At 37.8% G+C, this 12,957-nt stretch overlaps 1 protein-coding gene across 3 annotated transcripts in view; it reads left to right on the top strand.

Annotated features, from left to right (window-relative positions):
* Positions 1 to 12,957, top strand: part of LOC148956255 (uncharacterized) — a 49,631-nt gene that overhangs the window by 34,527 nt on the left and 2,147 nt on the right. Inside the window, exon 1 of one of the 3 annotated variants that reach the window (XM_089094735.1) lies at positions 7,381 to 7,475. The exons of 1 other annotated variant lie outside the window; for it this stretch is intronic. The gene's annotated coding sequence lies outside the window, so the exon portion shown is untranslated. Of the gene's footprint in view, positions 1 to 7,380; positions 7,503 to 12,957 lie in introns of those variants that run through there. One more of the 3 variants, XM_089094725.1, reaches the window with a different exon arrangement.

Below are 12,957 nucleotides of genomic sequence, written 5' to 3'. Positions count from 1 at the left end.
GAAGATGCTTTGTTTGGATATAGGCAAAACATCCGCGTTATTTTGCATTTGTCGTTTCTTTTCTCTCCACTGGCCGCAGTCTCGTTTGTCGTTCTTTTTTTTTCACTGAGATGTCTATCTTTGTTTGTTTTTTTGACATTTTACATGGCCGGTATAAAATCAAGACGTGGTATCTATGCAGGCAGGATGATTTTTGAGTATCTTTGCTTTTTGTGCAAACTATTCTAAGGAGTAGGAAATTGCATAAAGACAACTCTACATCTGTTATAATCTATGCAAGCAATAAATCTTTCAATATGTTTGGTTTCAATCTGACTTCCTTTTCAGATTAAATGCTTAATAATTATTCATATTATTGATTAAATAAAGCGATCTTTTTGCCAGGAATCCTTGTTGTTTAAAATATACTGTATTTTGTTTCATTTTGAATGCAATTTAATTGCTCTTTTCATTTGAGTTTTTCAGTAAAAGTATTTATAAATAAACTTATTCCTACAAAAATAAATATCCTGAAATATATTCCCTGTCCCCCAACCACCACTGCTGTTTTGGCTTCTGCCCCCCCCCCCTGGAAAATTTTCCGTCAGTGCCCTTGCTAAATGAGTGTATTCTTTTCTGTCAATATATTATCAAACGTCCTTACGTTTTTCTTTAATTGATCCTTCTTCTTTTTTAAATGTCTAGTCTTTTCTCAATTTTACTAAAGGCTAATGCTGAGAGGGAAACAAGATTCTACATACTTGTCCACTTTTTACTTTTTTGCGATTTTGTCTTTTAAGATCAGGTGAGAGCTTGAAACCCTGCTATTCAAATTTTGCAGAGTCCAGTTAAGGACCGCCTTCTAAACCCGTTTGCATTCAACAAAGGTAACCGCCCCATTTTCGCAGAGTAAAATCTCTTTTGCATAGCTAATTTTCGGTTTTCATTCCATCCAGCCTTAAAGAACGAGGCGTTGAGGAGGGGACCCTTACCTTAGATCCGCCTGTGCCTCCAGAGGCACCCAGGGCATCAAGAAGGAGCCGCCAATCTTCCCGCCGGTTTGCTGCTGCAAGTATGTCCTCCCACTTTGGTTGGATTGATGTGTGCAGGTTACGGAGATCTGTCTGGTACGTTCGACGTAGGGTGTTTCTTGGTCTGCCCCTGCGGCGTGGACCCGATGGCTGCCAATGGAGCGCTGCATTTGGTAGTCGGAGATTGTCCATACGTAGTACATGGCCAAGGTATCTCCATCGGCGGACTCTTATGATTTGTGTCACAAGAGGCTGGCCAGTCTTGTCACGGATGGATTGGTTTGTTATTCTCTGCAGTCAACGGATGTTGAGAATTCTTCTGAGACATGTGTTTTCGAAAGCAAGTATTCTTCTCTCTTGTTCCTGGTTCAGGTGCCAGGTTTCGGCTGCGTAAAGCAGCACTGGCATAACATTGCTATTGAAGAGTCATAACTTTAGCCGTATAGAGAAGCTTTGGGACCACCATACTTTCCGTAATCTATTGAAGGCCCCATCGGCTTGGTCGATTCTTGTGAGCACTTCTTTTGTGGTCAATCCGGTACTTTCTATTATGCTTCCTAGGTATTTGAAATGGACGACTTGCTCTATGTGTTGGTCTCCGCAAGTGATGCTCAGCGGTGAGTCTGTGGTAGCCATGCATTTTTTTTTCTCATCATTTATTTTTAGGCCGACATGGCTGCCTCTCTCCCTCACTTTGTCAAGGAGTTCTTGGAGTCTTTGCTTGCATGATTCTAGGACGGCGATGTCATCAGCGAAGTCTACATCACTGAGGCGTGTTTCTGGATTCAGCTGGATTCCGTCTGTGCTTGTACTTTGCAGTATGTAATCAATGACGATTACGAAAAGTAGCGGTGACAAGACACAACCTTGCTTAACTCCTGACATAATGCGGAAGAAACGGGTTTGGCCATCTGGTGTCTTTACGCAGCACTCGCTATCTTCATAAAACGCAACAATCAGTGAAACTATCTTTTCAGGGATTCCGTAATGCAGCAGGATCTTCCACAGACTTTGGCGGTCTACTGAGTCAAATGCCTTCTCAAAATCGATGACTATCATATAGATTTTGGAGCGCCATTCTCTGCTTTCTTCCATTAGTAGCCGTAGGGTGAATATCAAGTCTGCACATGAACGGTTCGGTCTGAATCCATTTTGCTCGTCGCGAAGGTGTCTGTCGAGCTGCGAGCTGATTCTCTGCAGTAAAATGTGCGTCAGCAATTTGCTAGGTTGTAAAGCATGCAGATTTCTCGCCAGTTGCCTGGGAAGGACGTATCGCCTTTCTTAAAGATCCTCAAAAGCGTGCTGCGTTTCCGATCTGAAGGTATTTTGGCGGTTGTCCAGATTACTGCGAACAACGCTGTCCAGAACTTGATGCAGGTCATAACAATCGCTTTGATCATTTCCGCAGATATCCTGTCTTCGCCAGGCGACTTCCAATTTTTCAGCTTCTTTGCTGCTGCTATAATTTCAGTGGATGACGGCGGATCCGTGCTGATATCTAAGAAAAACAGTGTTGTTGCTTGGATCTCTGGGGGATCCTCTGGTGGATCCATTCAACAGCTTCTCGAAGTGACTGGCCCAAATTTCGTTTACGTCAGACTGCTGAGTTATCAGGATGCCCGAGGGGTCTGTTACTGGTCCATGTTGTATAGAGGATTTCTTTCCAATAATCTCATTAGTGATTTTATACACGGCTCTTGAATCACCTCTCTCCACCGCCTCTTCTGCCTGCGCTGCTTTTCGCTCCAGCAGGTTTCTCTGGTCTTTTCTGGCACTCTTCTTTACCTCTTTATCCGCGGCTCTGTATTCATCGTTTCTGAGGATCTGTTGGTTGGGGGTTTGTCTTTGGATAAGTGATGCTTTTACTTTTTTCCTTGTCTCAATGAAAAAATGTTCCCATGTTTGGTCAGATAGCCACTGGTCTTTTGGGCTCTTGCGGTACCCAATGGTGGCTTTCGCGGCATTGTGAAAGCACAACTTTATGCTTTCCCAGTATTGATTGCTATCAGCATCATCTAGTAAAGACAAGGCTTCAAATCTATTCCGCATCTCTAGTTTAGAGGCTTGGTTGAATTCTCTCAACCTCAGTTTTTCCGAGTCAGAGACTGGGTTTAAGGGAGCCTTATTTGTTTTTCTATTTCTTTTCAATTTGAGGCGAATTTTTGCTGCCATCAGATTATGATCTGAGCCAACGTCAGCTCCTCTATATCTCCTTATATCAAGTAGGCTTGATCTCCACTTCCTGCTCCAAAGACAATGGTCAATCTGATTTCGGGTATGGCCATCGGGAGATATCCAAGAATATTTGTGTACATCCCGATGAGAAAATAGGTTATCTCTGATTACTAGGTCGTTAAGGAGCGCGAAGTCGATAAGTAGTTCTCCGTTTTCGTTTCGCTGGCCCAGGCCGTGCTCTCCGACAACCTCAGGGGAAAACGATCGGTCGTTCCCTACTTTCGCGTTAAAGTCTCCTAGAAAACATGCCATGTCATGCCGTGGTATTTCGTTTGCCACGGAGTTGAGAGCTCTGTAAAATTCGTCTTTTGCTTCGTCGGTGGCGTCATTGGTGGGTGTGTAGCATACTATTACTGACAGTTTCACATGCGCGCCGATGAAGCGGGCTTTCAGGATTCTAGGTGACACCGGTGTCCACTGTATAAGAGCTTGGGAAGTCTGTTTTGTCATCATTAGGGCTACTCCGTATTGACGCTTTTGCTGCGATCCACTGTATATAATGGTGTTTCCTTGATGTTTCTTTGCAGTTAGGATTTCCCTCAAGGGCAGGCCCTTGAGGTCCCGGGTGTGGGTCACAAGCCCACACCCCAACCCTCCCTCCTTATCATGGCTTGGGACAGGCTGAATACGCAGGCAAGGTATTGAGGAGGGGATAGCCCCTTTTATATACGGAATATTATCTGTTCGTTTTAAGTTTTAATGTCACTCCTTACTTTCAGTTTAAAACACTTGTTTTTTTTTAAATCTAGTTTCTGAATGTTTTTGAATTAATGCAGGTTTTGATTTTGGCTCACCGTACACGAATAATTAAACAAAATTCGCATATTAATTTTACTTTTTGTTGGCTAAACAGCTTTCTCGAAAGTTGTTTAATTTTATTTACGAACGTTTTTAATAAATATAAGTACCTTACGAATTAACTTACGTAACGAAGTTATATAATAATATGTTTTTATTACATATATTATGGGGGTTCGCCCCCAAGTCAATACCTCACACTTTGCAATGAGGTTAAATTTGTTTCCAATTCTGTAAGAATGACCCATTAACCGCACAGGCCGTTAGTTAGAATAAATAGATCTTATGAGAGTACTAAAAAAACTTTAGCTTAAAGAGTGAGGTATTGACTTAAGGGCGAACCCAATGATATACGTAATAGTTTCTGTTCGTGTTAAGTTTTGATGTTGGATAGTTTTCAGTTGAAAACTTTTTCAGTTGTAAACTTGTTTTTTTTGTTTTTTTTATTATTTCTGATCGTTTCATAGGCAACAGCAAGCACAGCATAAGGTGCAAACTGGTTCAGTGTAAAAACGAATAAATTTCTCATTTTGTTAAATTAGCAAAGATTAGCAACGAAATAATGCTCAGTGAAAGCATAAGCAATGAAAAGATAAGCAAGATAAGAAATGATTTTATGCAAAATGATTAAGGGCTGACTCGTGACAAGCCAACTCGTTACGTCGATGAAAATATTCCCTTAGCCAAGGTACGTAATTTAAACGATACGGTGTCAAAACAAGTACAGCCCCGACTTTGTTGTGATTTAAGTTGCGAATTTATTTGCTTAAAAACGAACTGAGTTCCAAGTCAATAAAAAACCGAGGTAAATTAATATACGAACTGGTTTGGGAAGTTTAAGCTAAGTCCTAACTTGGCGAGAAAACGAGCCAAGTCCTGACTGAATGAAAAACAAATTGTGGCTCAAAAATCTTGGCTGTTACTCAAAAGTCTCGACTGTGAAATAATTTGATGCAAAAATAGTTAAAGAAGTGCAAGCGAGTACTTCTTAAACAAAGAAGTACTCGCTTGCACTAAAGCTACGACTTCTTAATAGCAACGTTTTGTCCGTGCTATTGTATGCCAGTGAGTGCTGGAAACTAGATGTTGGGACAGAGAAAAGACTCACAGCTCTCGAAAATATGTGCTTGAGACGCGTGCTGAACATCGGTTGGGGTCAAAGAGTCAGCAACGTTGAAGTCCGCAGAAGAACTGGCCAGCCGCTTATTACTGAAGTAGTTAAGAAGAAGAGATGGAGCTATCTTGGCCACGTCCTTCGGATGGAGGACTCAAGAATCCCGAACCAGGTTCAACAATGGAAGCCGCGTGGGCGTCGACAGAGGGAAAGAAAGAGAAACACGCTCAGACGCACGAATGATCGTGATCTACGCAGTGCTCACACATCACTACAACCCCAGTGAGAGGATGCACTTGCCGCAGCGCCAATACGTAACGTTTACCGAGGCTTCGTCGATGCCCTATGCGCCCCAGATGGCTCAGGAGGACCTAAGTAACTAAGTAAGTAAAAATAGTTAAGTCAGAATTAGGTACAAAAAAATATTAAAGTCCAACCTCTGAATTTTTGGTTACATGGTACAAAAATGAGGAAAATCCTGATTTAGTGCTAATACGAGATGAATCTTGATGCAGTGCAAAAAGAATGAAAACCAGGTTCTATAAGGCTGAGTTGTCACTTATCAGATCTTGCCGTTAAACCTGAGTCACGCTTAGTTTTCAAATAAAATATATAGCGTGGATCTGACCTTTAATCTTTTTTTACTACTATGGATTAGATACAGAGTTCTGACTTTTTGCTGCATCCACAGTGCGTAACTTTCTGCGTCAGAAGAAGACAGTCACATGACCATATGACACAGGCAACAGACATATAATGCAAATGTGTAGTTGGCCTATGCTGCAATGTCAAAAAAGGGGTATCACCTCAAGAGTAACCTTAACCTTTTTGGGGCGATGGTACTGTATGTTTACCTATCAATGATGCCATGCCTATTGAACGATTAAATTTTACGTGTTTATTGAGATTTTTTCAGGCGATCATACGATTATAGCTGACAAATAATAATAAAAATTGTATGATTGTTTCACAAGTTATTTTAAATTATCTTCAAAATCTTTTGTGAGGATCAAACGGTGTGAAAAAGCTTGCGTTTGACTGTCACCGTGCATGTGAATATTTTTGGACGAAAATAAAGACAGACTATCACTGGTACCAAATTTAGTCGTTGTCAGAAAATTGCTCAGGTGGACATCTGTATGATATTTCCTTTGTCTCGGACCCACAGGATCAGAGTATATAAATTATAGGCAGTATGATCTTTCCCTATCTCACCCATTATTAAAACCCGGACCGAGGTGCGAGTGCTCCAGAGAACGTAGAAACATAAGCGACATTACATCTTTTCACGGGTAGACAATTCAGGTTTCTCTTGAACAGGAAACTTGGCTTCAACGTTTGAACACTAAACTTTGAAGAAACTAATTTTAAATTAGTTTATTCCAATACATATATGAAAATCGGTAATTAGTTGTGCAATGGTATTATTAGATGTTTTTAGGAATTAAAAGTTGGTTTCAAAGTCTTAAATTGGTTTCAAAGGCATTTTGAGAAAGTTTCTCCCAAAATACGCGTTCCAGGGTAATTGGACCGCTGATGGCAGATCAAATGAGAGGAGCTGTTTGTACGCGCTAATGCAAGAAGACGTGGGAGGGGCTGTTTGTTCGCACCGAGAATGAAGAGCCAGAAATTATCTGCGGTAAACTTACTGCTATATCTTTATGCTGTGCACAGGATACTGTGTCTGTTGTTGCCCGTTTTTCTTTTCATGCTCTAACGTCATCTAATCTAATTGATCATACGCTTTAATTCATACACTTTCTAAAACAGGGTTGTCACTTATAGCACGAAAGTGCTATTTTAGCATTATTTCATCATAGGTAGAATTGCAGAACGCACTACATTTAATGAACAAAAAGTAGCAATTTCGTGCTACAATTTTCTTGCTGTCATGGACGAAATAATGAGGCTTTTAAAAAAAAGGCAGATGAATTGACAAAAAGCTTGGATCACCTTCATCCCGTATTTGTTTTGAAAGATTGGCGCAAAGCTTATATAACCTGGACCTCCTTCTTGTCGAGTTCGATCCAAAAGATAGGCACTAAGTTGGAAATAACTAGACAAAACAACATTGAAAATTTGACCGAAAACTAAACCAAGTACGCTTAAACGGACTATGCGCCGCGTGTCGCAAGGTCGCAACTTTTTTTTTACTGTAGCACCGAAAACCAATGTGTAACACGCAAATTTTGAAATTTTTTGTGATTTTCCAACTGACCGTGTCGGCAACCATGTCGGTTCGGAATCTATTTATAATTTATTTCTTTATTTAGTTTATTAATTTACTACCCTAAGTTTAAAGTCATATCTGAAAAAAGGTAAAGACTAGAATCGCAGCAATTACGGTAATTTGCTATTTTTTAATGTGTTTGTATGATCAAGAATCTTGCCAAATCCTGGTCTTGACTTCCAACAAATGTAGCCTTTAACTTTCAGTCCTCCAAAATTCAAAGAATATAGGCTATATCATTACATTAAATCGAATTCGCCACTGATAGAATGGTCATGCAGCTGCTGGTCAGTGAAGATAGTGTGCTGACTGATCAGGTGTATTCCAAACTATTTGCCAGGACTTGTTGCATCATTTCTTGTCTACAGGATTTGATTGACTCAGTACTGGCAGAAGAAGTAATATGCTGGGTAAAGTTTTGGGTAAATTTCTACCAAATCATATTATTGACTTACACATAAATTGAATATACCACTTGATGCCTTTTTTATGCTGATTATGAATATAGTAATCATTTCTATTGGAAATGAGTTTCAGCCCCCCCCCTATATATGCCAATTCAGGGTATATATTTCTACAACCTAACCCTGAATTGGTATATATAGGAAGGGGGGCTGAAATTGATTTCTGATAGAAATGATTATTATATTTATAATCAGCATAAAAAAAGGCATCAAATGGTGTATTCACTTTATTCCTAACTCAATAGGCCTAATATGATCTGGTAGAAATTTACCAAGTTTTGCAGTTCATATTATTGACTTACAAATAAAGTAAACATACTGCTTGATGCCCTTTTTTATGCTCTTTCCAAATATAATAATAATTTCTGCTGCAAATTAATTTTACCCCCACCCCTATATATACAAATTCAGGGTATATATTTGTACATTAGGGGGAGGGGTCTTGATAAAGTTTAAACTTACCTCTCACTTGCAATCAGAAATAAATTTTAAGAAATATAAAGCCAATGAATTTTCCACAGTGCAGCTTTTTTCTTCTTGTTGCTTGTGTGATATAAAATTAATTTAAAAAAAGGAGTCAGCATATGGGTTTTTTACAATACCAAACAGTTTTAATTCCTGAGGGATGATTGTATGGTATCAGTTTGGAGGTTAACCCCTTCTAAAGAAAACATGCTATTAAACTAAAAGTTGTACCCTTAGATTCCCTATTTTATGCTCTTTCCAAATATGGTGACTTTTCTGACAATGTGCCCCCCTCCCAATGGTCCCTGATATAGCCTTATGATATATAGAAAAAAATATATATATATGTAAAATGATTGTGTTGATGTTGATAACAAAAGAAAAAAAGAGCCATTTTGTTTATCTGATGTTTGTTATTGATTTTTGAAGTATTGATTGTGTATTTAGAAGAAGCCTCCTCAAAGCCAAAAGGAGTCTATTGTAGATTCCAGGTGCTGTTTTTTGTAAGAAGAAGAAAAATCACTCAGGGAAAAACTATTTTTCTTCAAGTCAAGATTACAGAAGTCCATTTTAAAACAGAAAGCTGAAGGCAAGCTGAAGAGGTTGAAGAATTCAAATCCTCATCAAACAGTTTGTGGTAACAAACTGTAAGTAAGGAGCAACCTGGCTCACTGGTAACCAAAACTCTAAAAAAAGGAATTTTGATACCAATAGATACATCAAAAGAATCACATTTTAATTCTGATTTCAAATATACAAGTTTCATCAAGTTTAATCTTACCCATCAAAAGTTATGCGCCTGAGAAAATTTGGCTGATTTCCAAAAAAGGGGGAAAGACCCCCTAAAAGTTATAGAACCTTAATGAAAATCGCACCATCATATTCAATGTATCAGAGAACCCTACTGTAGAGGTTTCAAGCTCCTATCTACAAAAAGGTGGAATTTTCCATTTTTTGCCAGAAGAAAGATCACTGATGCTTGTTTATTTTTTTTTTTTTCAGGGGTGATTGTATCAACCCAGTGGTCCTAGAATATCGTGAAAGGGCTCATTGGAACTGAAATTAAAAGTTCTAGTGCCCTTTTTCAGTGACCAAAAAAATAGAGGGCAACTAGGCCCCCTCCCATGCTCATTTTTTTCCCAAAGTCACCCAATCAAAATTTTGAGATAGCCATTTTGTTCAGCATGGTTGAAAATATTATAACTATGTCTTTTAGGATGACTAAATCCCTCAAAGCCCCCAGGGGAAGGGCTGAAAGTTATGAACTTTACCCAATGTTACATATAGTATTGGTTATTGGGAAGTATACAGACGTTTTCAGGGGGAATTTTTTCTGGTAGTGGGGGTTGGGGTTAGTCAGGGTTTGTATGGGAGGATCTTTTCATGAAAGAAGTTTTTGTGAGGGAAGGGACATGGCTATGAAGGGGGAGCCGGATTTCCCATCATTATTTTAAAAAAAAATCAGAAATTAAATATAAAAAAACAAGTTTTTGAACTGAATGTAAGGAGCAACATCAAAACTTAAAACGAACAAAAAATTATTAGCTATATGATTGGGTTCACCTTCTAGTCAATGCCTTGCTCTTTAAGCCAAAGATTTTTTAGTACTTTCATAAGAGCTATTTATTCTAATTAACGGCCTATGTGATTAAGGGGTCATTTTTAAAGAATTGGAACAAAATTCGAACTTTAGCTTAAAGAGCAAGGTATTGACTAGGGGGCAAATCCCCTAATATACCTATTAAAAATCTATGAATAAAGAAGTTCGTTACGTAAGTTAATTCGTAAGTTACAGATATTTATTACTAATAAAAACGTTTGTAAATGAAATTCAACAAGTTTCGAGAAAGCCATTTAACCAAATAAAAGTAAAATTAATATGCAAATTTTGTTTTAATTATTCATGCATGGTGAGCCAAAATCAAAACCTGCATTAATTCAAAAATGTTCACAAATGAAATAAAAAAAAGAAGTTTTTTTTAATTGAAAGTAAGGAACAACGTTAAAACTTAAAACGAACAGAAATTATTCCGTATATGAAAGGGGCTGTCCCCTCCTCAACGCCTATTTCTTTGCGCTAAAGTTTGACTTTCTCACAACTCAATTTTTTTTAAACAATTAAATAAAAAAAAACAAGTTTTTTAAACTGAAAGTAAGGAGCGACATTAAAACTTAAAACGAACAGAAATTATTCCGTATATGAAAGGGGCTGTCCCCTCCTCAGCGCCTGGCTCTTTACGCTAAAGTTTTTATTGTTTAAAAAACGATCAGAAATTAAATTAAAAAAACAAGTTTTTTAAACTGAAAGTAAGGAGCGACATTAAAACTTAAAACGAACAGAAATTATTCCATATAGGAAAGGGGCTGTCCCCTCCTCAACGCCTCGCTCTTTACGCTAAAGTTTTTCATTGTTTAAAAAAAATAGAGTCGTGAGAAAGTCAAACTTTAGCGTAAAGAGCGAGGCGTTGAGGAGGGGACAGCCCCTTTCATATACGGAATAATTTCTGTTCGTTTTAAGTTTTAATGTTGCTCCTTACTTTCAGTTTATAAAACTTGTTTTTTTTTATTTAATAAAGCTAAAGGGCCAGATAGGATTTATCCTAGACTACTGAAAGAAACATAATCAGGTATCTCAATACCTCTCACCCAATGTTTTTAATGCCCACTATAAACTTCAATAGTGTCAAATGATTGGAAAGTAGCCCATGTTACTCCTCTTTTCAGAAAGAGTAATAAAGATAAAACATGCAACTACCAACCAATAAGCCTGATGGTAGTTATCTGGAAAATTATGGGAGCAATCCTAAACACAGCAATCACCACCAACCAAACAGTAAATGGGATTATTTATGATGGTCAACATGGATTTAGAGCTTGTGATTCAACCAAAGCAAACTTGCTAGATGCCTATGATTATGTTACAACCCTACTGGAGAAATACATCCCTGTTGACATAATACTTTGCCACCTAGCTAAGCCCTTTGACAAAGTTAGTCATGCATTCCTCTGGGTTAAGTGTGGTGCATTAAGGCTGCATCAGTTGGAATAATGAGTTCTTGAATGACTGTATTCAATCTGTTATTATTGTGTGATCAGAAGGGCATATCTATTTGTTAGAACTGATGGGAGTCTTGAGCAGCACACCCCATGGAACAGTCCTTGCACCAACTGCCTTCATCATTCCCATTAATGATGTACAAGAAAAAATAAAAAGTAAAATCAGCCTTTCTGCTGTTGACATAAAGATAATAAGCTAAGCATACGATGATTTTGACAGTTGCAAAACACTCCAAATTGACCCTGATATGTTTATGGCATGAATTTCAAACTGGCTTCTTGAATTCAACAGTGATAAATATGTACCTGTATGTATCAATAGTGATAAATAAATATCATCTTTATGTAATTTTATTAAGTTCAGAAATTTTTGTTTTTGGATGTTTTGGATGGGGGTTAGTTCTTTTGTCTATTATGAGAAATTGGTATTTATAATAGGGAGGAAGTCCATGAAGGGAATGTGGGAGCAATAGACCTGAATGATACTGGAAGTTTCATTTGAATATTGGCAAACTCATGTGCTATGCCTCTATACATGGAAGCATTTCTTAGCCAATTATGCATGGTGTGTCAGCTGTCGACTTCATTTTTTATAAATAATTAATTACGTGGAACTTTCTTCTTTTATTTGCTGTTGGTAATAAATTTATTTATTGTAAACAAATAGTTAATTTATTTGTTGTAAATAAACAAATAAATTTATTTTGGCATTTTGCTGTCTATAAAACTTATCAATTGTTGGTTTTCTGAGATCAAATGTCAGGTGGAGAATATCCCTTTGTGAGGTTTCAACTTTTTGTAGTTGGGTCTTTGCACAAGCACCATATACAGTAACCCCATATACAATTTTGCGATTCACATAATCACTTTAGAAGTCCCTGAGTAATAAAAACAACTGTTACTTCTTCATCACTTAGCTTATTCAAGAAAGGTGTAGATGCAAATTGGTCTAGTATATCATGAAAACTAGACTGGGAAGTTCCCAAATTTGTAATGAAAGTATAGTGGATGGCCTCAGTCCAGCCAACGCTTATCATCATTGTGGACGTTTTTCGAGCCAATCTTGTGTTTAGTTCACTTTCGTATCAATGTCATTGCTCAAGGCGACATTTCCTGGTGCAGTTTCACTTTGTTGTTTGCAAATGCTTGAATGTAAGGCTTATCCCAGGATTTAACTTAAGCCAATCTTGAGTTTTTTAAACTTGGGCTTATTTTCATAAATGTCTACCTAGTCGAAAACCCTGTCAGAATTTTAGAAAGGGAAAGGGATAGGCTTATGAGCTTGAAAATAGCTGTCAGGGATATAATTTGGGCTACTAATGTATTCCTGAAATTGTATTCACCTAGCTAAACAACTTTCTGAGTTACTAATAGCAACTCTTCTCAACTTTACCTCTAATGCTGCAATAAATGCTAATCTGAGAACAAACAAATGAGCAAGGATGGGTTCCCTTCTTGCACTTTATTCCAGGCTAATTGCAGAGGATTGAAGTTTCAAGAAAGCAGGAGGAAAAAATACCAAAGCTTTCACTTCACAAATTGATAATAAGGATTGAGTAAAAACACCAGTAAAATCTGCTCAAA

Source organism: Artemia sp. Qi Xiang Cuo, chromosome 1 (genome assembly GCF_049724085.1).
Source record: "Artemia sp. Qi Xiang Cuo chromosome 1, ASM4972408v1, whole genome shotgun sequence".
Classification (NCBI taxonomy): domain Eukaryota; kingdom Metazoa; phylum Arthropoda; class Branchiopoda; order Anostraca; family Artemiidae; genus Artemia; species Artemia sp. Qi Xiang Cuo.
Note: the sequence above shows the minus strand (reverse complement) of the source record. Positions and strands in the feature narration are given on the sequence as shown.